At 44.0% G+C, this 25,630-nt stretch overlaps 1 protein-coding gene, 1 long non-coding RNA gene and 1 other non-coding gene across 7 annotated transcripts in view; 2 read left to right on the top strand and 1 right to left on the bottom strand.

Moving 5' to 3' along the window:
• STXBP6 (syntaxin binding protein 6) overlaps nucleotides 1–13,234 on the bottom strand; it is a 248,967-nt gene extending 235,733 nt beyond the window's left edge. The window contains exon 1 of the mRNA XM_047737498.1: nucleotides 12,903–13,234. The gene's annotated coding sequence lies outside the window, so the exon portion shown is untranslated. The remainder of the gene's footprint in view (nucleotides 1–12,902) is intronic.
• Nucleotides 13,204–25,630, top strand: part of LOC125104717 (uncharacterized) — a 282,875-nt gene continuing 270,448 nt past the window's right edge. Inside the window, exons 1-2 of one of the 5 annotated variants that reach the window (XR_007128713.1) lie at nucleotides 13,204–13,454; nucleotides 15,200–15,272. This is a non-coding gene — a long non-coding RNA (uncharacterized LOC125104717). The remainder of the gene's footprint in view (nucleotides 13,455–15,199; nucleotides 15,273–25,630) is intronic. The other 4 variants (XR_007128714.1, XR_007128712.1, XR_007128711.1 and 1 more) reach the window with 4 other exon arrangements.
• On the top strand, nucleotides 21,740–21,858 carry LOC125105690 (5S ribosomal RNA). The gene has a single exon (XR_007128989.1). It is a non-coding gene; the product is annotated as a 5S ribosomal RNA (ribosomal RNA).

The following is a 25,630-nucleotide window of genomic DNA, read 5'->3' on the forward strand; positions in this document are numbered from 1 at the left end:
TTTTTATTTGACAGATCACAAGTAGGCAGAGAGGCAGGCAGAGAAAGAGAGAGAGGAGGAGGAGGCAGGCTCCCTGCTGAGCAGAGAGCCCGACGTAAGGCTCGATCCCAGGACCCTGGGATCATGACCTGAGCCAAAGGCAGAGGCTTTAACCACTGAGCCACCCAGGCACCCAACATTTCCTGATCTTGATGGAAGAAGGCCAGCTTGTTGAGGTCCATGAGCCAAAAAGGGTGAGAATAAGCCTCTGGGATGGTTTAGTGTATTTATTCCACAGCTCTCCTAGGACTCCCACATCTCAGAGGCAGCTGGATGCCCCAGGATCTATCAGAAAACAGTCTACCCAGGGTATTCCTTTCAGGGATTATTTTGGAATATCTGTACCACATGCCAAAGGTATTAACCCACTCAGTTTCAGACAAAACTAATAGATGACTTTAAGATTAGGAACAAATGACTATTAAAGAGCTCAGCAGTATTTTGCCTCTGTTGGTCAGAGGTCATATTTTATATAAGCTCATATAAGCATATATATATATATACACACACACACACACACACACACACACACACATATACACACTTATATCTTATATAAGTACCCATCTCGAGAAAGATTACATTCTCTGCAGAATATAGCTTCCAATAGTGACAATATTCATCAACACGTCTTGTCTTTATAAGAGGGTTTTCTGGGTGGCTGCTTGCCAGCCAGGAAGAAGAGCAGGCAGGGTAAGGCCTACAGGTCAGACTAGTCCGGTCAGGACGTTGTAAAGCCTGAAGCTGCTCTCTTGAATAGCAGGGCCTCAGGGACTGTGTTTGGGAAGGACAAGTGCCCTGAAGCCTGACTGACTTCTGTCCCCTGGGGCAGTTTCTGGGGGTCTATAACAGGACAGGAGACAACTAGATCTTCGCAGTCCAAAGTTCCTTCAGCACTTTGTCAGAGGGAGGTAAGGTGGGGAAAAGCAAAGCTAGTGGCCCTCAGATAAGGCAGAGCCAGTTTTGACTCCTAATCATGCTCTCTGTCTCCTTCTAAATTTCTGACTTTCCATCTCTAATCTGGGACCCTCAAGAGCAGTAACAGCTCCTAGGTTACCGTAAGGATAAGAGATTGTGAAAGTGAGGCAGGCACTCAGAACCATGCTGTCTCCTGCTAAATCTACCCTCTTTACCCCTGCAGGGAAGTTCCTCCCTTATAGGTGTAGCCTCAAAAATAAGGTTTTGTTTTTAAGTCAGCCATGAAACACCCTCCCAATTCACTGACTGGGTTCTTGGAGGTCTTCTGCTATTTCCCAAAATCAAATACAAGCTCAAAAGGCATTTTGGAAACAAGCTAAAAATAGACAAAACAATGTACTCAAATTCCAAAATGTTTTCAGCAACACTTTTGGAGCTGGATGTACAATCATCCAGACTGCCACAAAAGGCAAATTCACTTATAGGGTAGGTACTTTGAAGCTTTCAGGTGACCTCACAATTTACAATTGCGATGAGTCACATACCCTGGGACTCCCCAACTTTTCAGCAAGTTCCCCACTAAGGGCTTTATGCCTCTTCATATCCTCATCCCACCTCATCGAGCTGTGACTCCCACAGTGGGGACTCTCCAGAAATTATGTTTGAGAAAACAATCAGACACCACTGACAGGTGACCCCCATTACTATAGGTTTCAAGGACTTCTCATAGATGTTTCCATGGAACTCTCATTTTCTTTTAAAAAGTAAAACAGGTGCCTGGGTGGCTCAGTTGGTTAAGTGTCTGCCTTCAGCTCAGTTCATGATCACAGGGTCCTGGGATCAAGTCCCACATGGGGCTCCTTGCTCAGTGGGGAGCCTGCTTCTCCCTCTCCTTCGCCCCCTGCTTATGTTCTCTCTTTCTCTCTCTCGCTCTGTCAAATAAATTAATAAAATTTAAAAAAATAAATGGGGCACCTGGGTGGCTCAGTGGGTTAAAGCCTCTGCCTTCGGCTCAGGTCATGATCCCAGGGTCCTAGGATGGAGCCCCACATCCAGCTCTCTGCTCTGCAGGGAGCCTGCTTCCTCCTCCCTCTCTGCCTGCCTATCTGCCTACTTGTGATCTGTCAAATAAATAAATAAAATATTAAAAATAAATAAATAAAAAGTAAAACAAATCACACAATTGAAAACCAGGCAAGAGACCTCACAAAAGAGGGTACCTAAATGCCAACATACACATGCAAGACACTAAGCTTCACGTGGTAATAAGGGAAATATGAACTAAAAACCATAAGAAGAGACCTCTACACAAACATCTGAAATAGCTAAAATGAAAATGACTTCTCTAAGTATTGGCAAGAACGTGGAAAAAGGGAACTCTCGTTCGCACCAGATGGGGCTATAAATTTGAGTGACATACTGGAAAACTGCTTGGCTCTATCTACTAGAGCTAAATGCATTCACGTCACAAGATCCAGCAAGAATGGCTACACACACACACACACCAGCAACGCATACTCGTATGTCCCAAAAGACCTATGTTCATGAATGCTCACTGCAGCTTTATAACAGCCCCTAACTGGAAACAGCTCAAACGTCTGTAATTAAGAATTGTGGTATATTGAGACAACAGAAGACAGTCAAGATTCTGCTCCATGAGCAATAGCGATGAATCTCACAACACTAAAAGGAGTCAGACATGAAAGAATACAAAAGGAGGACTGTACTCAGATGAAACTCAAAAACTGGCAAAAGCGATCCCCAGTGTTAGAAGTCAGGACAGTGGCTACCACAGAGAAGGAGGTTACCAGCCAGCCCAAGGAGAGATTCTGGGGTGCGAGTGGCTCTCTTTCTTCATGTGTGTTAAGACTAAATGGATGTGCTCATGGAGTGGAAATTCCCTACACTGGACCCGTGTAACCTGCCCTTGTTTCTGTGTTTATGTTAAGTTTAAAAAAAAAATTTTTTTTAAAGCAAACTCATCTAAATGCCTCCTCCTGTGCAATGCCAAACAGGGCAAAGCCATTCAACTTCCCTTAGTGTAAATGTATGTCAGCACTCGAGCCTAGTGAGAACAGCAAGAGGCACTGGGTCCTGCTCCCACCTGTGCCTGCTCCCTGCCCTGACCAGGGGGAGCCCAGAACTCAGAGGGAGTTTGACTCCCTGGGCCTCAATGCTCTCATTTAGAGAAATCAGCTAGGTAATGATGAGTCTCAGATAAAATCTAGTGAGGACACTCTGCAAACCACAAACTGGCAGGACATCATCACGTCCTACAGTGGACACCATTGAGAAGCAGGAGAATCTGAGGAGAATCAGGGAAATTTTGAGGAGCTCTGGGTGGCGGGGCTTCCTTTCAAGAGTTTTAGGGTGGTAGCGTAGGTTATTTATGAAATTACCTTTCAATGCCAACTTGAGTTAGTAGACTTTCCGTTTGCACAGCTGTATCATGAACTGCTCTTAATAAGTTTTCCATCATAAACAGTGCTTTTCAGCTCACATCGGAAATGCTACAAACCCTCCAACTGGAAAGTAAGGGGAAGTACCCAGCACTACCTGCGTCTGAGGGTGGGTCATGCAGACAAGAGGAATCAGTATTTGTGAAGTGCTTAGAACTGTGTTTTATGTTAGCACATCACAATCTCCAGGGAAATGTTAAATACGAAAAAGAAGAGACAGAAAAACTAATGGACGGCACAGTGGAGGGAAATCCCAGAAGAAAGCAGCTGCCCAGCTCAGTCTATTTTTATTGATTCTCCCCTATATGTCAGACATGCTAGGCCTCGGGGACACAAAAATGAAGATCCCAGCCTTGGGAGGCGTTCACAGCCCAGCGGGGCTGGAGAACAAGGGCTATTCCAAAACAGGTGCCTAAATTCAGGACTCGCTGTCCTATTTTTAAAAATCAGTGGTTGTGTGGTTGGCAATGTGGATGAACTTGGAAGTATGTCCATTTTATGACCACTGAGCTCTTCTGATAAGCACCAAATTTTTACCTGCAGGGCCAGATGTTTGTTTTTAACTACTGTTATAGTTGCACAAGGATTTAATTTGAAAAGGCCTTCCTTCAGGAACCCCCAGCTTTATATACCTCGTTCCTCCTCAGCAGCAGGACCGCTTCTTTATTGCGACTTAACGATAGGGTAGATTAATCACTTCAAGAATAATATTAACTTCTCAACCACTAGATATCGCTGGCTTTCACCTGACCCTGTGTGAGGCGACATTTTTCCCGGCAGTCTCAAAATAAAGAGCTGGGTGAGGCAGACCCTCTCTGGCCAAGCTTCTTTATGCACAGTGGTCATGAGCGGCAAGGAGATTAAAGCACACATGCTCACTTGCCTCCGAAATCAGATCTTTCCCACTTCTGAGCAACACTCCTCCTCCACCTTCTGGAGGAAGTGCCAGTGAGGCCTAGTGTGTTGGGCTTCAGCCGGAATCTTATCTTTGATTGCTTGACGTTGGCGCAACATCAGGTTAAATGCCCAGCCCCAGCACCATAACTAAGTGAATAATCTCATTCTCTTCAAAATCGGGCATGAAAGAGCCACGCGGGCCAATCCACCAAACAGTCAAACAAGAGGGTGAAACTGGGCCTCACAGGGTGACATCGCCGTCCTTAGGAAAGCAAGTAATTTCGGGCTGTGAAGGCTTGGAAACTAGTTTGACTTACTGCACTTAGGGATTTGTTAAAACCTTAGGAACTACTCGTGTCTATTTTTTGTCCCCAGCAGAAAGTGAAAAGGATCTGTCCACTTCACTGAAGTGTAAACACAATCTCTTATTTCCTCTCCCTTCAAATGAAGATAAAGGAGATAGAGACAAAAGTTAACAAACGTTGACTCACCTTGTGTAACCCTACACAGATGCCGCTACCTCAGCCAGCCCTGGGGAGTGCTGGTGCGCCCTCTTAGAGCCCAAACCACTCTCACAGGGGCCATTCACGCCAGCCTCAAAACCAGCCCCACGAGCCAGGCTGGCAGGGAAATGAAGACACGGTGGGCAAACAACACAGGCTCCAGGTTGGAAAATTACAGCCAGTGCCAAGATTTAGTTCCCACTTCTTCCTCATCCCTTTTTCCCCATTAACCTAATTCAATCCAACCTTCCCAGAGTTAATAGATCCATGGAAAGCAAATTAACAAAACGCCCAGATTTTCTAAAGTCGATAATGACACAAATACTTTCACCCTCATCCCCAGAAACTTTCATCCATGCTGTTAATGAAGTCCAGCGGTTTGCATTTTAGCTTCCTTTATTTCCTGTCTGGGAAAGAGATAAAGGTCACTAAGGGAGGGAGTAGACAGCTAGGCAGGGATGGGCAGAGACCACCAACTGAACAGCTCAGAGATGACCTTCTGGTCAAAAAGAAACCAACTCTGGGATCCCTGGGTGGCTCAGTTGGTTAAGCATCTGCTTTCGGCTCAGGTCATGATCTCAGGGTCCTGGGATCAAGCCCTGTGTTGGGCTCCCTGCTTAGCTCCCTCTGCCACTTCCCCTACTTGTGCTCACTCTCTCAAATAAATAAAATATTTAAAAAAATAAAATACTTGTGTGCTCTCTCTCAAAGAAAGAAAATCTTTAAAAAAAAAAAAAAGGAAAAATCAACCCATCAAAGCCAAGTAAAGACCCGACACCTAAGTTATCCGGACTCAGCTGAGACTAGCACAGTGACTTTACCAAAGCTATGGTAATTTTGAAAATCAATCAGGTTTCAAATCGTGAGGACCAGGTTTCATGCTTCATCTACTAAATCCTCTCCTCACCCTAACCCTATCCATGCAAATCAAAAACCCCTGTGAAGCCCTTGGCTTTCTTCCACATGTTTCTTTCCCTTAGTCCTGACCGCGGAATTCTTAGCCCTTTACAGAAGGAGGAGGCAAAGAGGCAGCATTCCAGGCCCACTAGGTTAGGCACTTTTCTGTGAGTTAGGTCTTACTCTGATGTTACAAAGAAGAAAGTTGTAGCTCAGATGTGACCTACCTCGCCCAAGTTCCCCAAGTAAATTAGCGGCAGAGCCACTACTCAGAGCTACTCAGCTCTGCTTTGGTCCAAGGCCATCTGCTCCACACTGCACTGGCTTCTACTCAGAGTGATCGCGGACCAGCAGCAAGCACGTAGTGGGAGCTTGTTCTAATGGCAGGATCTCAGGCCCCAAGCCCCCGCCTACTGAATCAAACTCAGCACTTTAACAAGATCCCCAGGGTGTTTCTGCCCATGAGTTTAAGAAGCCCAGCTATGCTACAGCGCTGAAGGGGGATGGAAGCCTCAGCTCCAGTGGAGTTAAAAACTCCTGTAGTATCATGACTCTTGGGTCCAAACACACTGATGCTTGTGTAATGCCAAATGGCACCTGAACTCTGCTTCAGACAGATTTTTTTGAAGGGCAGTCTTGACAGGCCTCCATAAACAAATTGGAAGATGACACTAAGACATCTGTCACAGTCAAATCTTAAGGGAGGAGCTAAACATAAGCTGCCAGTCAGAAGAGCCTATTGCCCTTTGGTGGGTCACAGCAAGGAAGCCCGCATATGGAATTTGTCTCTGGAGGGAAGTCCAGAAACATACTCCGATCTGGTGATCCCAAGGCTCATGCCACAAAACCTATCTCACTGACTCAGGAGCCACTTGGAGCAAAGCACCTTTAATTCAGGAGAAGGATCTGGATCATAAAGTAACAGGAAAACCCTAGAAGACCCAAAGACAGCAAGGACAAAGGAATCATCTAGATATTTTCTTTTCCCCAAAAAGAAAATCTGGCCTGAAATGAATACGCTAGAGTTCTACAGCTCTCTGACCATTTTTTTTCTTACTATTTTTGTTCCAGCCTTCTTGCCTTTTTATCCTGATAGAATTCATACCTCATAAAATTCACTGTTTTAGAGACTCCAATTCAATAGTTTGTATTCACAAAGTTATGTAATCATCACCACTGATTCCAGAACATTTTTCATCACCCCAAAAAGAAACCTGTACCCATCAATAATCACTCCCCATTCTCCCCATCTCCCTAGCCCCTGGCGACCACTAATGCTCCTTCTGTCACTACGGATTTGCCTATTCTGGACATTTCATACAAATGGAATCATATACCATAGGGCCGTTTGGGTCTGGCTTCTTTCACATAGCATGTTTTCAAGGTTCATCCCTGTAGCCCGAATCAAACTGCATTCCTTTGTATAGCTGAACCATATTCCATCGTATGGATACCCCACACTTTGTTTATCCATTCATCAGCTGGTGGGCATTTGGGCTGTTTCCACTTTTTGGCTGTTATGAATAATGCTGTTATGAACATTTCTGTCCAGGTGTTTATGTGAACATGTTTTCTGTTCTCTTGGGTATATGACCAGGAATGAAACTGGTGCTTGGGCACCTCTGTGTACTGGGTTGAGGAACTGCCTGTTTTAAAGTGGTACACTATTCTACATTCCCAGCACCAATGGAAAGTACAAGGGTGCCCATTTCTCCACATCCTCACCAACAATTGGTCTTCTACATCCTTTTAATAACAGCTATCCTGATGGGTGTGAGATATTACATGGTTTCGATTTCTATTTCCCTAGCGACTAATGGTTTTGGGCATCTTTTCATTCACTTATTGCCATTTGTGTATCTTCTTTAAAGAAATGTCTATTTAAGGGACGCCTGGGTGGCTCAGATGGTTAAGCATCTGCTTTCAGCTCAGGTCATGATCTGTAGATCCTGGGATTGAGCCCCATGTTGGGCTCCTAACTCAGTGGGAAGTCTGCTTCTCCCTCTCCCTCTGCCCCTCCCCCTGCTTGTGCTTTCTCTCACCATCTCTGTCTCTGTATCTCTGTCAAATGAATAAATAAAATCTTTAAAAAATGTCTATTTTAATGTTTATTTAAAATTGGGTTGCCTTTTTATCGCTGAGTGGTAAGACTTCTTCCTTCATGCTATTTTTCGAAACTCTGGGCACACCCTCTCTTCCTGGAAAGCTCTTCCTCCAAATACCCAAGACTCTTCAGCTGGACTTCCCTCTGTACTTGGACCCACTGTCCTCTAAAGGCCTAGAAACCTGATTCTCTTTGTGTCTCATGTGCCCTTCCTTGTTTTTAACCTGAGTGTTGGGCCCCCCTCCTCTTTCTCCACAAGTAGCTCTTCTGTGGTCACCAGAACTCATGGCTACTTCAGTGAATTCAAAGAATCGAGAAAGAACAGTAGGTTCTTTGACCACCAACACAGACTCACTCAGTCTTACCCTGTGCGAGGCATCATCCTTTTCCTGTGTGCTCTGAAAATTACTGACATGCAGGCACAAGTACAAACCTTCATACTCCTGCTCCATTATGCCACCAACCTAAAACGCCCCTTCTCTTCTCTAAAGAAGTACAACCACCCATCATTTACATTTTCACAGTTTATCCCCACCATGGAAACTAGGTGAAACCAGCCCACCCATAGCTGATGTTAATTAGCATATTAGAATTGTTGGAATGTACTAATGTGGTAATGGAGTATTAGAAGATCCACACATAACCTCAAAAACATCGCATTTTGGGAAATGTTTAATTGAATAAATACAACCAAGATGTTGTTGAGACTGTTAACTCTGGTACTTTTCAGAGACTTTGATAAGATGATGCACATGTTGAGAATCTCTAAGAGGGAAAAATAACAGGCAGCACTTCCAAATTGACCTGCCCTTTTCAAGAACATACCTATTAATGGCCACCCCAATAGGATTTTTCTGATGTACTCCAGAAACTGCTGAGCTAATTCAATTGCTGCTGAATTCTATCATCTGGACAGCACGGAGTAGAAACCATATTTTCTACCCGTGTAAGGAACCAAATTTGCTTTGTTTTATAATATTGTCAATTGGAAGTCCCTCTATTTCCATGTAGGTTTACAGAAAAAGAAAAAAAACATATATTAAAAGTGTTCATAGTTTTGAAGACCCATCCAGATTTCTGAAATTGAAAAATGATATAATGTGTGTGGGGGGGTGTATTTTAGAATTGAGCTAGTATCAGGCAACCCGGGTTTTCGTTTAAGCACACTCTAGGAGGGTTGCGGAGAACAGTGTTCCAGGAATGGGCTGTGACTCTCTACAACCCAGAACAGTCCAAAGACCAAAGAGAACTAAGGTCTCATAACCACAGTCTCACAACAGACTTATCCAAGGGAGTGAAGATACAAAGTGGTCATGTGCTAAGAAAAACTAACGACAGAGATAAGGAAAGAAGCCTCCCCCACACTGAAAAAAAACATCCTAGCAGTGAAAAGTAGGGGTAACACCCAAAATATAAACATCAAGTTATGGGAAAGAATTTTAAAATAGAAATGTTCCCTACTCATGTTAAGTAGGAGAAACCATTTAAATTAGCTAGTGAATCTGAAGAATTACAACCGGAAGGTATTTCTTCACTGTGTGCTGATTACCATCAGGAAGACAGGCATGGGCCTTGCAGTTTTATCTACTAAAACACTAAATGGTACACTTGAGTTTTTGAATAGGTTTCTGATTTTACTGATAGGTCTCTCTAGTGCTAATCATCTTAAAACGAAAACAAAGCACAAATGGAAGGCTAAGATAAAGCCTGTGGTCAGCTGGGATTCCATTTGGCAAGGCAACACAAGAACTTATTAAAGTTCTGATCTCCTCTTACAACTAGTCATTTGGGTGCTACATAAACCTTATTCTTTCTTTAGGATGTCATCTTAGGGGCCCGCCCAACTCCAGCAGGCACCCTCCCAAGGCCTCTCTGATACAAAGCAGTTAAGTTCAAGGCCGCAACTAGTCATGGTGGGTTCTCAGCCCAGCACCCTAGCTTGGGGGGCAAGAAGAGCTTAAGATTGGGTTGTGCGCAAACAGTCCTTGATTATTAGCAAAATGATACAGAGAGGCTGATATACTGCACGGCTGCCCCCGGAAGTCAGCCTTCCTTCCCCTCAAAGAGAGAGAGGATCTCATTCACCTCCGACACTGCCATCGACAGAGGAATGGAAGGCCTTTGCCAGGTCTGACCACCACAGAAAATCTGTCACGAAGTATACTTCACCTTCTCACCCCACCCCCCAGTTCTGGGTAAGCTGTCCATTCAGAGAAGGCAGCACATTGCCAGGGGTTTTTTTGTTTTGTTTTGTTTTAAACACTTGCTTATAGCTATTCGACCTGGTTTCCAATCTTAAGGTTCAAGCTGCCATAACTTTATGCACCCCACTCCCTGCATAAATGTCCGAGATCCCCAAAGAAAGGACTTATCAATAGCAGGGTCACCAATCTCAGTCCACTCAGGAGTCACCTAGAAACCAGAGGCTGAGTATTTTACAGTGTGAAAGAGATGGGGGGATCCTATCTTCCTATGTGGGTAAGATTCATTCATTTGAAGACCATCGTAAGTGACACAGGTACTGGAAATACAAAATGCTTTAGGTAAGTTCCTAAAACACCCTAGCTCTGTATGGAAGTATTAAAATAATTGCATTTCAGAACAAACCTCACCTCTCTCTTTTTCTCTCTCACGCACACACACCTCCCTGCCATAAGTCAGTGATTCTGTTGGCATGGTCCTTGGACTAGCAGCACTGGCATCATCTGGAATTAGTCGGAGATACAAATTCTTGGGCCCCCTTTCCTCCACCCTAGACCTAGAGAATCAGAGACTCTGGCAGTGCAGCCTAGCACTTTGTTTTAACAAGCCCTCCAGCTGACTCTGATGCTCAGGATTGAGAACCCCTGCTCTAGGATTAGGGAAGATGCAGCACCTGGGAGGCCCAGGAGCTGGATTAAACCCTTATTAGCCCAGTGAGAGGAAATCCCACCCTTTCTTGGTTTTGGTGACTAGTGGCTCTTAATCTCAGACTGATGAGGGGTTAAATCCTTAGTTCAAGGTCACTGTTGGAGGCCAAGTCAGAGCTCCAGCCCAGGGTCTGCTGACTCATCAACCTTAATTGTCTTCATAGGGGTCTAGCAGATATGCCAATTTTGGGGCCCAGGACTCTGAACATTGATAAGACAACCCTGGAGATCTCCTAATCTACACCAGGCTCCTTTCCTCAGATAAATATGAGGGCTCAACCTCAACCCTTAAAATCAAGAGAGGTGGATTTTAGGAAAAGAAAAAAAAAAAAAAAAAAGGATAAACAGCTATTTCCAAAGACCTGAGCAACTAAGCATCTCAGTGAGGAGTGGGTAGAGGGGAGAAGGCTTAGGTGTCTTATTATAATTAAAAGTATTCATTAATTCAGAAAAAACTGAGTAAAGAGCACAGGCACAGTAAGATCTGAATGGTGCTTTCAAGTTTTCTTAGAACTTTCATTTCTATTATCTCACCCAAGTCTCACAACAATCCTGCAATGAAAGGAGAGAAGGCCCCATTTGATAGAAGAGGAAACTGAAGGTCAGAGTGGCTACTTGTCTATCAGCACAGTCATCAGCTGTCAAGCCAAAACTTGACCTCAGGTCGGACTCTAGAACCTGTATACCCATGCCATGTGAGTCCCACAGCTGGAAATCCACCCCAAAGCAGATTAACCCCAGGGAAAAAGCAAAAAGAAAAACATGCAGCAGAAACGATGAGCCCCTAAAGCACAGCACCCGAGCAGTGTGTGGGTGCCCCTTTAAGAACCTAACACACAAATCCAACAGCCAAGGTGTTCAGCCAAAAAAGAAAAAAAAGGAGGGAGAGAGAGAGAGAGAGGCATATTTCTAGCCCGCAGAATCATTTCTGTACCAATTCCCACTAGCAGCCTCTGAGGCGAAAAGCGTCTCATTGCCTGGCTGAAGCTCCTCCACCACCACTCCCCTCTTCCCACCCCGGGGGTTATGACAGCACTGCTCTGACTCGTGTGCGGGCAAAACCCCAAAACTCAAAACAAGAAGTGAAAAAAGTGGAGCTAGAAGAAACCGGCAGCATCCTCCACACCCCGGCAACCTGCACAATGCCAGTTCCAGGGTCTTGGGATGGCCTGCAACGCGATGTTAGGAGCCTGTGGAATGAGGCGGACATTCTGTTGGACCCACTGGCCCTGTTCTTTCCCACCCAGTCCCCAAGGAAGAATAATTAAAGGGAGGATTCGTTATGAAGTCCTGGGGCCAGAGCCCAAGGCAGATAAATCCAGGCACCCTCTCCTAAGGATCAGAATGTCAACTCAAACCCTCCATCTGGTCCTTCCCTTTAAGTCCTGTCCTCTGCGAAGATGAGCAGGGTGGGGTTGGCGGGGTGCTGTAAACCTGAGGAAAGGCTGGAGGAAAAACTGTACCATCCGCCTACCCCAGCCATATCGCCCCATGTGTGTGGGGCTCGATTCCGTCCCGCGCTACCCGCGCTAACTCGGAACCGGGCGCCCCTGACCACGTCGGAGGTTGGGGAGGGGGCAGCGCCCAGCTACACGATCTGGAGGTAGGGAGCAGTGCCGCCCGGACAGGCTATCTCACTTTTGGCAGGAATGATTTTCCTAGAAGACCCCACGGAAGAGATCTGGTGAATCGCGGATTTCAGCCAGGGGTGAAGGAACTCAGGCCAGGGGCGCAGCGACCCACTCGGCTCCTCCACACCAGGGTCTCGGGGCGGCACCCTCGGGACTCATCCTACCGCGGGGACAGCGCGGAAAGAAGGGCTCCATCCTCAACTTTCTCGGAGGAAACTGCTCCGCTCCGCGGCTTGCCTAATCCTCCCCGCACACTGGGTCCCAGGTCTGGGGAGAACCAGGGACCGAGTCCCTCACTGCGCGCACAAAGCAGCTGCGCCTGGGCGCGAAGCCCCCTCTCCCGCCGCCCGCCAAGTTGAACGCATCTCTCTGGGCGCCTCCCTACTCCCAGGGCCCCGCAGTGGGGTCCCTGCCCCGGCCGACCGCATCGGACCGAGCTCGGGGTGCCCCGACCGCCGCGGCTACTGCAGCCGCATCCCCTCACCCGCCCCAAACCCGGCCTGGCCTCTGCCTCTCCCGCCCGGTCCCCCACGCCCCGGCCCTACCGTGCAGCCCGGCTAGTGCCGGGGCAGTGCCAGTGTGCGGCACGCGTCCCAGCCGGCGAGGCTCCTCCCCGGGGGCTGCCCCGCACGGGGCTCCGGGCTCCGGACAAGGCTCGGCCGGCCCGGGCGCTGGCTCGCCGCCGCTCGCGGCTCCCGCGCCGGCTCCCGCTGCCGCGCGCCAAGAGGGAGGGGTTGAGGGGGGGGAAACTCCCGGCAACTCCAACTCCGGGCGCTGGAGCTCCAGCTGCAGCCGCGCGCCCGCCTGCCGCCGAGTGCGAGCGCCTGCGAAGCAAACCTGCCCCCGCGGCCGCCTCTGAGCATGCCCAGTGCCGCCGTGGGCGAGCCCGAGCGCCCTGGCCCGGGGCAGAGAGCTGCTGCGGGGGGCCGGAGACCCGCCCCGGGCTGGGGACTGCAGAAGTGGGGCTAGGGTAGGGAGGGACGAGCAAGTGCCGCGGAGGGGGCCCTAGAGCAAAGGGCCAAGGGGGGATAAAATAAACGGTGTGCGGAAGGCAACGCCAAGTTTCACGGGTTGTGAGAAGTTTGTGGGCTGGAAAGGTAAGCTGCTTCTGTGAGTCTCTCTGCGAGACTCTGAAAGGACGACAAGGAAGTATTTATTCTAACAGTAGAGTGGGCCCAGCACATGGGTTTTATCCAGTGCACTCAAGCCTGGGGTCGCTAACCCAAAGGGCTAACGACGGGGCCTGGCAGGTAATGCAAATAAGTGAGCCGCCTAGGACGCGAAGCAGTGGAGGGGGCTCTAAAGGCGCACTCTGATACAAACGCCCAGTGCGGTAATGGAAGAATTCAGGCCCACCTTTGCTAAATTTTCCGATTCTTCAAGAAATGGCAGAGAGTTCGATTTTTTTCTCATGGAAAACATCCTGATTTTTACATCTTGATAATAAGTGCAGTTTTTTGTTTGTTTTTAACACTGGACCAAACAGGACCTTCCCTGTTTGGCCCCACAGAAAACTAATGTGAGGATTGTGATTTCTGCTTTTTTTTTTTTTTTTAAGCAAAGAGGTGCCGAGTGCCGGCTGTGGTTTAGAAGGCACTGGAAGGGATCCAAGATGATTCAGATGGCTATCAAAGTCCTACCAGTTACTAAGGGAAATGGGTTTTCAAAACAGAAGAGGGCTACAGATAAATGCTGGGGCATTGAAGAATAGAAGTTACTGGTGTGGAAAGGGGTAATGAGAACTAACTTTTGGGAAACATCATTAATAAAAGTAGCCAAGGAAGAAGTCACTGCAAGATCAGTTAACAGTGCACAGCAGAGGCATTTTGGAGTCTGAAGGAAAAGGAAAAACCAGTAATGCTGACCCTTTCTTTGAAATTTTGATATTTATCATCATGCATTGTTTGCATTAATTTTAAAAATATTGCATCAAAATATTTGTATTGGTTTCTGAGTTCCTTGCCATCCCCTTGAGTTTTGCGGCACACCTCACCCTAGCCTGTGCCTTGCTGGGGTGCTACGTGGTGGTACACTGGTCTGCTTAGTTGGAGTGTAAGGGGCAATAAATAGCATACTGAAATGGGAAAGGGGGTTGGCGCAATGGGGCAGAGCATTTGACTGCCAGTTTGTGGAGCCTGAACTTCAGCCAGTTGTTAGCAAAGATACTGGGGGAAGACAGTGACGTAATCCGGACCCAACTCTGGGAAGATGGGCTGCTACAGATCCAGGAAGGTTGTTTGGAGGGGAAAAATAGGAGAAATGGAGTAGTTGGGGCACATTCATGGTTGTGGTCTTATGAAAATCCGACCCATTTCCCTAACAAAGTCACATGTAGCTTGCTTATAATTGGAGAGGCATGTGGTGGGGCTAGCTGAGTGCTTGAGGGTAGGACTCCCAGGTCCTGGTTTAAACCTCAGCCATTTCCTACCAGGTTTCCATGGGCAAGAGGTTCCAGTTCTAAGCTGCCTTTTCCTTGTGTATTAAATTGTTGGGCGATTCTTAGAACGTTTTTGTGAGGATTCAGAGAAATAAAGTATGCCTAAGGGCTTTGAAAACTAATAGTTTAAGCAAATATAAGGCATTGTTCTTACCTATATATCTATATGAAATAGAATTTAAATGAAGAAGTTCTGCGGCTTTACAAAAATTGTCTTAAGCAGGAAGCTTCTTTGATTTAACAAACTCTTTTTGTGTGTGTGGGATTCTGTTGACAGAAATTTAGAATCAGCTTTTGGGTAATTCGACAATTTTGTGAATTAAGGTGTCTCTGTACTCGTCTCTACAGCAAGTCACTCAAAATGACCCCCACCCTTTGTACGGCTACCCTCTCTCTCACCTGCAGGTCAACAATGCAGTCTTTGCCTTAATGAGACACCTGGGACTTACCTCTCTGCCCTGGATCACTGTCACAGCAGGTGAGTTCCTTGGTTGCTGCATTCATGGAGAACAAACGACCACTAGTCTACGGGAAAGCATTTTAAGCATACAGAAATCTCAAAGAAAAAAAAATGCTTGGGTGTTTACACAAGAAGCCTTCCAGAAGTTATGGAAAGGTGGCAATACCTAGCCCTGACCTATGACATAACAGGTAGTTACAAATATTTGCAGAATATATAGCAATTTATATCATCCAAATCTTCTGTTCTACCACCCACAGATCCTAAGAATTATTTCTAAAAAGTCACACTAATGATAAAATTGTAAAGAAGAACAAGAACAACACATAAACATTTCTAAAGGATATAAACAGGATAGAAACATGTTCTTTTCTGAGTAAAATGCTTTGTCTACTTATATTTTAAATTGTTTTTAAAGTAATTTTTATTATTGGTAGTAAATAATACATAATATTATAAGGAAACTCAGTCCAAAAGTCTCAGTAAAGAGAAAGTTTCCCTTTCCAAGAAGCATTGTTATCAGTTTTTTTTTTTTTTGCATCTGGTTACAAAAATATCCCACTCCCATGAGAGCAAGAATTTTTTTTTCCTCTTGATGTCTAATCAAGAAACCATAAAACTGAAAAATGCCAAATTACAGACTTTTAAATTACAGTTATGTTCTGCAGTAGAAAAGGGAAACATGAAAGCAGTTTTCTCTTGTGGCACAAGTATACTCATGGTCATAGGGACAGCAGGTCACATGGCAAAACCCTGGTTCTGACCATTAGGTCATGTGAGAAAAAAACTGAGTTTGCCTAGAGTTCTCCTGAAACCTATAATGCCTCGTGTCAACATCAACTTAAAACACCTACAGATTTAGATGCTCTAGGTTGCTCAGGAGTGTAGAAGGAAAGGCTGTCTAAATAACAAATGGAATGAACTGATATGGACAAAGACAGCTTGATCTAGGAAATTGTGCATTGTAACTATTTTTAAAGCATCACTTTTAGCATCATCAATCAATGTCTTCCAGACTAATAAGGTCTGTATTTTTTTTTCTAAATCCTACTACACAATGTAGCTAACATCTTTTCCAGTTCTTTGTTCTGATAATGTGTTTTCAGATAAGAAATTGAAGAAGTCTCAACTTTTAGGTTGATTCATAGGAAACTGCCATTTTTCTTGGCCATAGTCCCTGGAATATTGGCAGTATTAGTTTGTGATTCCCAGTGGTTCCCCTGGCAATAACAGAATCACCCTTGGGCTAGAGATAAGTCTGTGGCTGTTGCATGTATGTATCAATTGGGAATGAAACCTGTCACTTCTAGTGACATGATACGTGGGTCTGGGAGACCCACAGCACTGAAATGGGCTTTGAGTGCTTATGCTAGGGACTCTATTCTGTTTTGCACACAATTAGTATTGGTGTAGGGTTTTACTTTTCCAGGTTTCTGGCTGGTTTATAAATGGAGTCCACCTTTTTTCACTGAGTTGCCATGGTATACATTCTGACCCTAATTTACTAATTAATATATGTTTGCCATGTGTTTCCAATCAGATTGTTAGTTCCTTGTGGGCAGGGAACGGGTCTTAAAAATCTTCAGTTTCCCTCATCCAATGCTAGCTCCGAAGCAGGAGCCCATCAACAAATGAGAATTACCAGCTGACACCGTTCAGGTGCGTCATCGGGGACAGGAGACTAATAATTGACCTCTAAAAAAAAAGGAATCTATTCTGAACACATGCATAAGTATCAAATTGGATCTGTGATAACTTGCACAATCAAAGGTATGGGCTATTAAAAGTATATAATAGAAGTAGTGGGGAGAAGAACAGGAACCAGAGGCTGGGTTGAGTCTGAAAAGAGCTGGATCCAGACAGCGGCTCCAGAACAGCTCTAACTGGAAGATGGAGGAACCAACCGGTGGACAGTGGGCAGTCGCTGCCTTGTATATCAACAGTCCCAAGTCTGTCAGCATGTGCGACTCCCTGGCCAAAGTCCCCAAATAGGCCAGTACGGTCCATTCTTTGATTGATGGATATGCACTGCATAAGCTGCTCAAAGCAGCCTCCGTGGATGAGATGACCACCTGCCATGCTAATGCCTGGCTGCAACATCTCCAGAAGTTCAGCCAGGACGGAGATGATGTTCATCCACACTCCATAGAATATGGGCTAAGTTATGACTGCCCAGACACAGAAAGGCTATTTGACAATGCAGCAGCTATAGGAGATGCTCAGTGATGACTGCCCAACGCCTGCTTGATGAAATATGCAAAGTAGCAATTAATTGATCTGGAGTGTGATATCATACAAGGCATATCTTCACTGGGAGAAGATTCCATCTCAAGAAACCGCTTTTCTTGCTCATCCAGAAGAAGCAGCTCCTCATCCGTTAAAGTTTTATCATGAGATTATAGCAATTCAGTCACATCTTCAGGTTCCACTTCGAATTCTAGTTTTCTTGCTATTTTCCCAAACCTTCAATTTGTAAAAACTACATTACCTGTGGAGCACAATAAAGTGCAATAAAAAAGAAAAAGAAATAGTGGGCAAAGGAAAGGAAGACTTTGTTGAAGAAATAATGTCCAAACTGAGGTCTGCAGGAGAAACCTGAAGTAATTAATTGGCCAAAAAAAAAAAAAAAAAAAAAAGAAAGGAAAAGAGAATTTCAGGCAGAATTTTAAAAACTGCACGTGCAAAGGCACGGTGGTAAGAGCAATCTTAGAGGTCTTTAACCAGTCACTAACCCCATGGACTTTTGATATAACTCAACATTTAGAAAGAACAGCTTCCATGAGGAAGCAAACTGCCCTCAGCGAGAAACGTAAAACAATATGGTGTTTAGCAGCATGCCATGGTAGAAAGGGCAAGGGTTTGATTTTAGACAGATTTGGGTTTGAACCTCTGTTTCATCACATTCTTGCTATATAACCTCGGACCAAGTGTACAGCTTCTCTAGATACTAGATTTCTTGTCTCGTATTACCATCTATGGTATTCACTGAAAGATTAAAAGGGCATACGTGTAATGTACATAGCACAGTACCTGACCCACAGCGAGTGCTGCTGAAAGACTGCTTTCATCTCCTGACCACCCATCTTGGTAACTGCCAGAAAAATGGGAGGGGAAAACCCAGAATGTGTTTTGAGTTTCCAGTCTGAGCTCTTTCTTAGAAGCAGGGCCTCTGCTACAAGGATTTATATTTTACCTCCCCAGATCCAGTATAGCATTCCTGTCTTCACCCAAAAAAAAAAAAAAAAGATTTAATATACATAGAAAATGTTTTAAAATTGTTTTACCTTCTCCTGTCTATATATCCTAGTGTTTCCACCTATTACTATATTTCCAAAGAAAAGGTGGTGAGGGAGGGATAGATTAATACTTTAAAGATTTTAGCATTTGTATTTATGAAGTTAGGACTTGAGATTTACTAAGCCATTACATAGACACATTTAAACAGAGACTAGTTCTGAATTTCTATCACAAATAGCCAAATATGACTCTTCTCTTTTCTCTTGACTTGCATGAATTAAAAGTCTTGAAGAGTAGTCTTCAGCAGAAAAACAAAACAAAACAAAACAACACATATATATGTATACACACACACACACACACACACACAAAGATTGTTTTGATCACACTCTGCTGCAATAGGGACTCCCCCTTAACTCAAACTTGGTCTGTTGTACTAAGTCTGGAGTTTGTCAGACTGAACATCCTCCTTCCTTTATTTCAGCAATGTTTTTGAAAGCCCTGTTTTTGGTTTAAAGTGACTGTCTCCACCAAGATCCAGAAAAGCAGCTAGGCTCAGAGCTAACAGAGAGTCCTTTATTCTGCCAGAACATAAGCAAGACAGTGACCACGGAGAGTTGCTATCTCTCTCTCAGCTTCTGTGCTGCTAGCTTAGAGGAGAGAATGTTGCACTCCATCCCTCTCTCTGATGGAAGGGGTTCCTCTGTGACACATGCTCTTCCTCCTGTTCTGTATGTTCTGGTCCCCTGGCCCTCCCAAGACAGTCACACGGAAAGAAGCTCCTTCTGCTCTCTCCCCAGAGGCTCTTCAGGCCCAAAGGACCTGCCCAGACCCTTCTGCTGTTGCTGCCTCATTGTAGAAACATAGGCCCAGAGCTTTACTACTTAACGCTGCGTTTCCCAGGGCGCCTGCGTGGTGCAGTCCATTGGATGTCAGACTCTTGGTTTTTGCCCAGGCCCTGATCTCAGGGTCATGAGGCTGAGCCCCACGTGGGGCTCTGCCCTCACCGTGGGGTGCTTGAGATTCTCTGTCCCTTTCCTTCTGCCCCTCCTGCTCCTGTGTGCTCTCTCTCTCTAATAAGTAAATCTTTTTTTTTAAAGATTTTATTTATTTATTTGACAGACAGAGATCACAAGTAGGCAGAGAGGCAGGCAGAGAGAGAGGAAGGGAAGCAGGCTCCCTGCTGAGCAGAGAGCCCGATGCGGGACTCAATCCCAGGACTCCGAGACCATGACCCGAGCCGAAGGCAGCAGCTTAACCCACTGAGCCACCCAGGCGCCCCTCTAATAAGTAAATCTTAAACAAACAAACAAACACACCTGCCCTTCTCAGCCCAGCAGCCTCAACATTACTGGGGAGCTTATAGAAATAAAGATTCCTCCTCACCCCAGACCCTGAGAATCAGAATCTGCCTTTTAACAAGACTGCCAGGTAATTCATTGGTACATTAAAGTTTCAGAAGCACTGTTGGTCCCTGGCCACCCAGCCAAGAAAGACAGGGGAAAAAACAAAAAGCATTTTAAATAAAAGTGAAATGCATTTCCTTTGCCCTGGATGCCTTTTCTTCCTCCAGTCTCCAGGCTTCATCTCTGTGTACCTAAATCCTACCCTGTCTGTCTTTCTTGAGCTGTCCCCAGTGCCTTCTCTGGAAAGCTCCACCGACTGCCAGAGGTGTCTTCCACTCACTAACCTGTATCTTACCACAGTATGTTCCCACCGTGCAAGTATCTTTGCACAGGTCTAATCCATCCTGTTCAAGGCTTGGGACTTACCTGAATCTTTATTATCCTCTAGAGTCTAGCATGGCGGGCCCTGGGGGTAAAAGCCTATTTATTTATTGAAACAAGGGAAGGGAAAGAAAAAAGAAACAGCTACATTCATAAAATAATTGTCCCTGAAAAACTGAGTGCAGCCCCAGGGATGTGCTTGAGCCTGTTTGAAACAGGAACCTGGGAACCATGTTACATTCATCTTTAAAGAGCCCCAATACACCAGACATGGAAATGTCCCAGTTTTCCAGAAGTTAACTGGATCAGATCAGATTCAGACACACCCCATCACAGCACTCCTCATTTAGACCTGGTCCAAAGCAGAGCTCTTTCTAGAATAAAATCGCAACTCTGTTTGCTAGAGCCTTGGTCCCTGGCTTTAACTATGTTCTGGGTTCTGAACAGACTAATTCTTTGCCCACTTTTTTGTCCTGTGTCTATTCCCACTTGATAGTTAATACATTAATTTTTTCTAAAGAAAAAATGTATTTTCAAAAATCTTTCAGGTTCGTTTTTTTCTTTAGAAAGAAATCTTACAGAAAAAATTTAGTGTTTTTAATTCAAGTTTTCCTAATGCATCCTTGAACAAAGGCAATGAGTTTCTGGCTGCAAGTTACAAATTAAAAGAACAAGTCATTTTATTACTCTTAATTGATAGCAGAGTCAATTAAAAACCTTGACTCTTGATGAGATTTATGATGTCATATTCAGAATAAATATGTCTTCCTGAGAGACATCTTGGTGTCATAATCTTACCACACATAAAATATAATGGGAAATGCTCCTAGGTCTTATAAGAAATTAGACTTTATTAGTGTCAATACTGCTGTGACTAATAAAATGAGTATATGACCTGCACGGGAGACTTTGTTGTAGGACTGGAGTTTACACAGAGTAGGTATGTTTTCTTTGATAAGCATTAAAAAGTATGACTACATTATTCAAGATCAATCATTTTGGGGGTACTGTCCTATGTTATAATGTTTTCCCAGAAAAATTGATGTTCCTGTGGGGGGGATATTCAGAAACAATAGCCCTGTGGTTTCTACCTCTGTGAATTTCTTTTAAGTAAACAGCTATGCTAGTTAGCAGTATTACTTGTACTAGCAAAAATTGGTAATATTTCTCAGGAAAAAGGAACTAATTTTGTCATATTTGATAATAATTTGGTCAGAATTTAATAATTACATTGGTCATATTAATCACATTGATTTGGTCATATTTAATAATTGGTCATATTTGATGAAATATTGTGTACCTTTTATAAACAATAAATGGGATAACTCTCTGGAGACTGTTTATGAAACCAGCTTGGTTTTTAAAAAAATTTAATACATGAAATTGTCTAAATTTTATTGAAACTAATCATATGCCCAGGTATTGTACTGGACACTGGGGATGCATCAGTGAAAATGACAAATATGATTCCTAATATAGTGATCTCAGAGTCTGATGCAGGAAAAGATACTAACAAGTTGAGTCTACGGCCATACCACCCTGAACGCGCCTGATCTCGTCTGATCTCGGAAGCTAAGCAGGGTCGGGCCTGGTTAGTACTTGGATGGGAGACCGCCTGGGAATACCGGGTGCTGTAGGCTTGGGGCGCCTGGGTGGCTCAGTGGGTTAAGCCTCTGCCTTCGGCTCAGGTCATGATCCCAGGTCCTGGGTTCGAGCCCCACGTCAGGCTTTCTGCTCAGCAGGGAGCCTGCTTCCTCCTCTCTCTCTGCCTGCCTCTCTGCCTACTTGTGATTTCTCTCTGTCAAATAAATAAATAAAATCTTAAAAAAAAAACAACTGAAGTTATAAAGATACTAACAAGTTGACATATAGTTACAAATTGTGACTCATGCCATCAAGTAAGAGGTTAGTATACAATACAGGAACCTAAGCTGGTTTAGGGAAAAGGTTATATTTGTCATGGAAACTCTGGGGAAGTTAAGGAAGAAGAGTTTGTGAGGAAAGACTGGGGAGAGTGTTCTAGGTAGAATAGAAGGAATAGAGGAGCAGAAACCCAAATGTGGGAAAGGGTTTGATGCCATTACTGTAGTGGAAGAAGGACCAGACTGATTGGACCATACTTCTTGAGAAGCAAGTGGTGTGCCCTGAGGAACAGGTTCATGCAATGCCTTCAGGATTTGTCTTATTAATCCCATTATATTTCCTCAAGTGGAAGGGTGTCAGGGACCTGTTTATATTTTAAGACCACTTTGCACTATGTGGGAAATGGGTGGAAATGAATCAAGAGTAGAAGGAAGGAAAGCACTCTGAAGACTATCGTAGCAGTCTGAGTGAGAGAGATGAAAGTGGCTTCGATAAGATTTAAAACTGGGAAGATGAGGAAAAGGGGACAGATTAAACTATATTCTGGAGAAAAATGTTACTAATGGATTGGGAGTAGGGATGGAAACTAACTACAGTCTTCATTTGCTTTTTTAAATCCCTGGGTAAATGGAAATGTCAGTCACATATTTCATATAGTTGGAAATTTAGGAAAGAAAACTAAAAAATCCATTTTGTTCTTTTTAAAAGATTTATTTATTTATTTGACAGACAGAGATCACAAGTAGGCAGAGAGGCAGGCACAGAGAGAGGGGGAAGCAGGCTCCGTGCTGAGCAGAGAGCCCGATGTGGGGCTCGATCCCAGGACCCTGAGCTACTGAGCCACCCAGGCGCCCCTAAAAAATCCATTTTGGACATGAGATTGAGATCTTGTCAGAGAACCAAGTGGAATAGTCAAATAGGTACAGGTTTGAAAAAATAGATCAGAAAATAGATCTGGTTGGAAATTAGGTATTTGGGAGCCATTGACGTTCAGATGGTATTTGACACTGGTATACAGAAAGAGCGTAAAATGTCTGGGGGGAAAACCCACTTTTACTCCCAAGGCGCTACAGCATTAAGAGGTCTTGTTGAGGAGGAAGAGCTATCACAGGTGACTTCCAAGCTGGGGATTTGTTGGGTAATTCTGGAACAAAGAAAATAGTATTTCAAGAAGGAAGGTGTGATCAGCTGTGTTGAATACTTCTGAGAGGTCATGCAGGATGGTGTGCTCCCATGGATAAAAAAAGAGTTGTCTTATTCAGGTGGTGGTTTTAGAAGTATATCTCTTGTTATAATGTTTAACTTTATTTCACAATGAAAGCCTAGTTAACAATAGATCATTTTGTTGACTTAATTTCAGCAGGATAGTACCTATGATGATCCCCAGCTCTTTGTTAATCGTCTTCTGTTTTTGCATCTATTTATTGTCATCTTAAATATTAACCTGATAACTCTCATATCTCCAGTCTAGGATTAAAACTTCAGAAGTTTTAAAACCTGATTAGCCCTCCCCACTAACAGCACAACTGCTAAATGAACAAAGACCCTGCCTTACAAACATTACATCTAATGTATTGTTTGCTTCATATGAGTATTGCATGGCCTATAACAAATTATCTATTTCTTCCTTTAAGTTTATTTATAGAATTTTGCCCACAGTATCCCTTTCCTAAAAAATAAAACAAAAAACCCCAAAACCACCTTACTCAGGTAAGTTCTGGTCTTAATTTGGCATCTATGCAATGAGGCAAAGATGACAGAAAGTATCCGAACAAGATGGTCCTTTTTTTTTTTTTTTTTTTTTTTTTTGCTTTTTTTCCCTCTTTACATTATGGTATTATATTCAGGAACTAAAGAAAGGAAGTGAGATGATTTGGAGAGGAACTAGTATCTTTCCAGTTTGGGGCCCAGAGGGGTTGGATGGGGACAAACCCCCACCCTCCACTTAAATACCTTGACTATTCATTTTCTTCACAGTGACTCGAGAGTCATCAACCTGTGGTGCTCATGCACAGGAAAACAGAAAGAGGAAGGAGCCTCTAAAAAAGACAGGTCTCAGCAAAATTGGCAGGACTCCATTCACTTCCCCCAATGTTCCACCTAAAGGCTCTAATTACACTGTTAGATAGTAGTCTCACCTCAAGCACAGATTCTTCTTGGCAAGACATCACATTCATGCACATTACCTTCTGTAACCCTCTACAACTCTGTTATGCTTGCCAGAATTAGTCCAAGGTCACTTCCATGCTGCATGTCTCATGAGACAGGATAGGTCTCCATGTTACTCACTTATATTCTGACTTGTCCACCTCTTATCTATATCATCAGGCATATTCAGATAAGTCTCAAGAAAATATGTCATCCTTTCTATCTGTGTTATGGATGACACAATATAATCTGTGCAGCCTTGGGGATTAAAGAGGTATACGGGATGGTTGGAAAACTCTGGAGGCTGTATGGGAGAATGTAAATGAGGGTGTATTTAAGGCTTTTATAATGGCAGGTGCTATGGTGTCTGAGACGAGCTCTTAGGGAAGGATAATTGGATTTTTCTAGTAACATCCTTGACTCTTAATTTTTGCTCAAAGAGACTTAAATACAGCATGTGTAACTTGCATTTCTCCTTTTATCTACTAGAGGAACCCCCCATATCAAAGAGGGAAAGCATACCTTTCTATGACTTGCTTCTCTTTTATCGTAAACCAGCTTCTCTTTTTGGAGAACGTTTCAACTGGTTTTGGTTGTTCTTGGGGATAGACTTGCTATGAAGTTAACCAATTAAATGAACAGATATTTTTAATACTGTGGAATGCTCTATTGTAATTTTGGTTGATTTTCATGCTCCAGTGATCTGCCACGAGAAGAGCATTCCCCAGGTAGCTGCTACTACTTTGTCCTGAACCTCAAAACAAGCGCCAATGGACGAGACCTGAACCCAATCCAAAACCTAGAGCCAAGTCCAGCCATCTTTCATTCCCAGCCAAACTAGACTTGATTAGCTAAGCCATAGTCACATGTAGATCCATGAGCATTTAATGTGTGTTCTTGTAGCAATCAAGTTTTAGGGTAGTTTGTTATGCAGCAGTATTGTGGCAATAGCTGACTAATACATATACTTAGAGGAATTATGACATAAACATGAGTGCAGAAGAGCTACTTATCTAGCTTAACCATCTTCTAGTCCAACCCTTGGAAAGGGCAGCATCAAAATCACTTACTCATGTCATTGAGTATGAAATGAATTGGCATCATTGTACATTTCTTTATAAAATGGAACTTATATAAAAATACATTGAATTTGAAAATAAATAAAACCATTCAAAATTAAAAAGCCATTTTATTTTCAAATATTTTTTAGCAGGAGAACTTTCCAGCACAAATGTTCTTGAATAAAGTGGTTTTGTGTGAGCAATATCAGAACTGAAACAACGCTCATATATGCGATCAGTTCTCCATCCATCCATCCACCCATCCATCCACCTATCCATCTTCATTATTTTTTGCAGTTTATATAGTCATTCAGGAACAATGCAGTAGGTTTTAGGTAAT

Source organism: Lutra lutra, chromosome 7 (assembly GCF_902655055.1).
Source record: "Lutra lutra chromosome 7, mLutLut1.2, whole genome shotgun sequence".
In the NCBI taxonomy this organism is placed as follows: domain Eukaryota; kingdom Metazoa; phylum Chordata; class Mammalia; order Carnivora; family Mustelidae; genus Lutra; species Lutra lutra.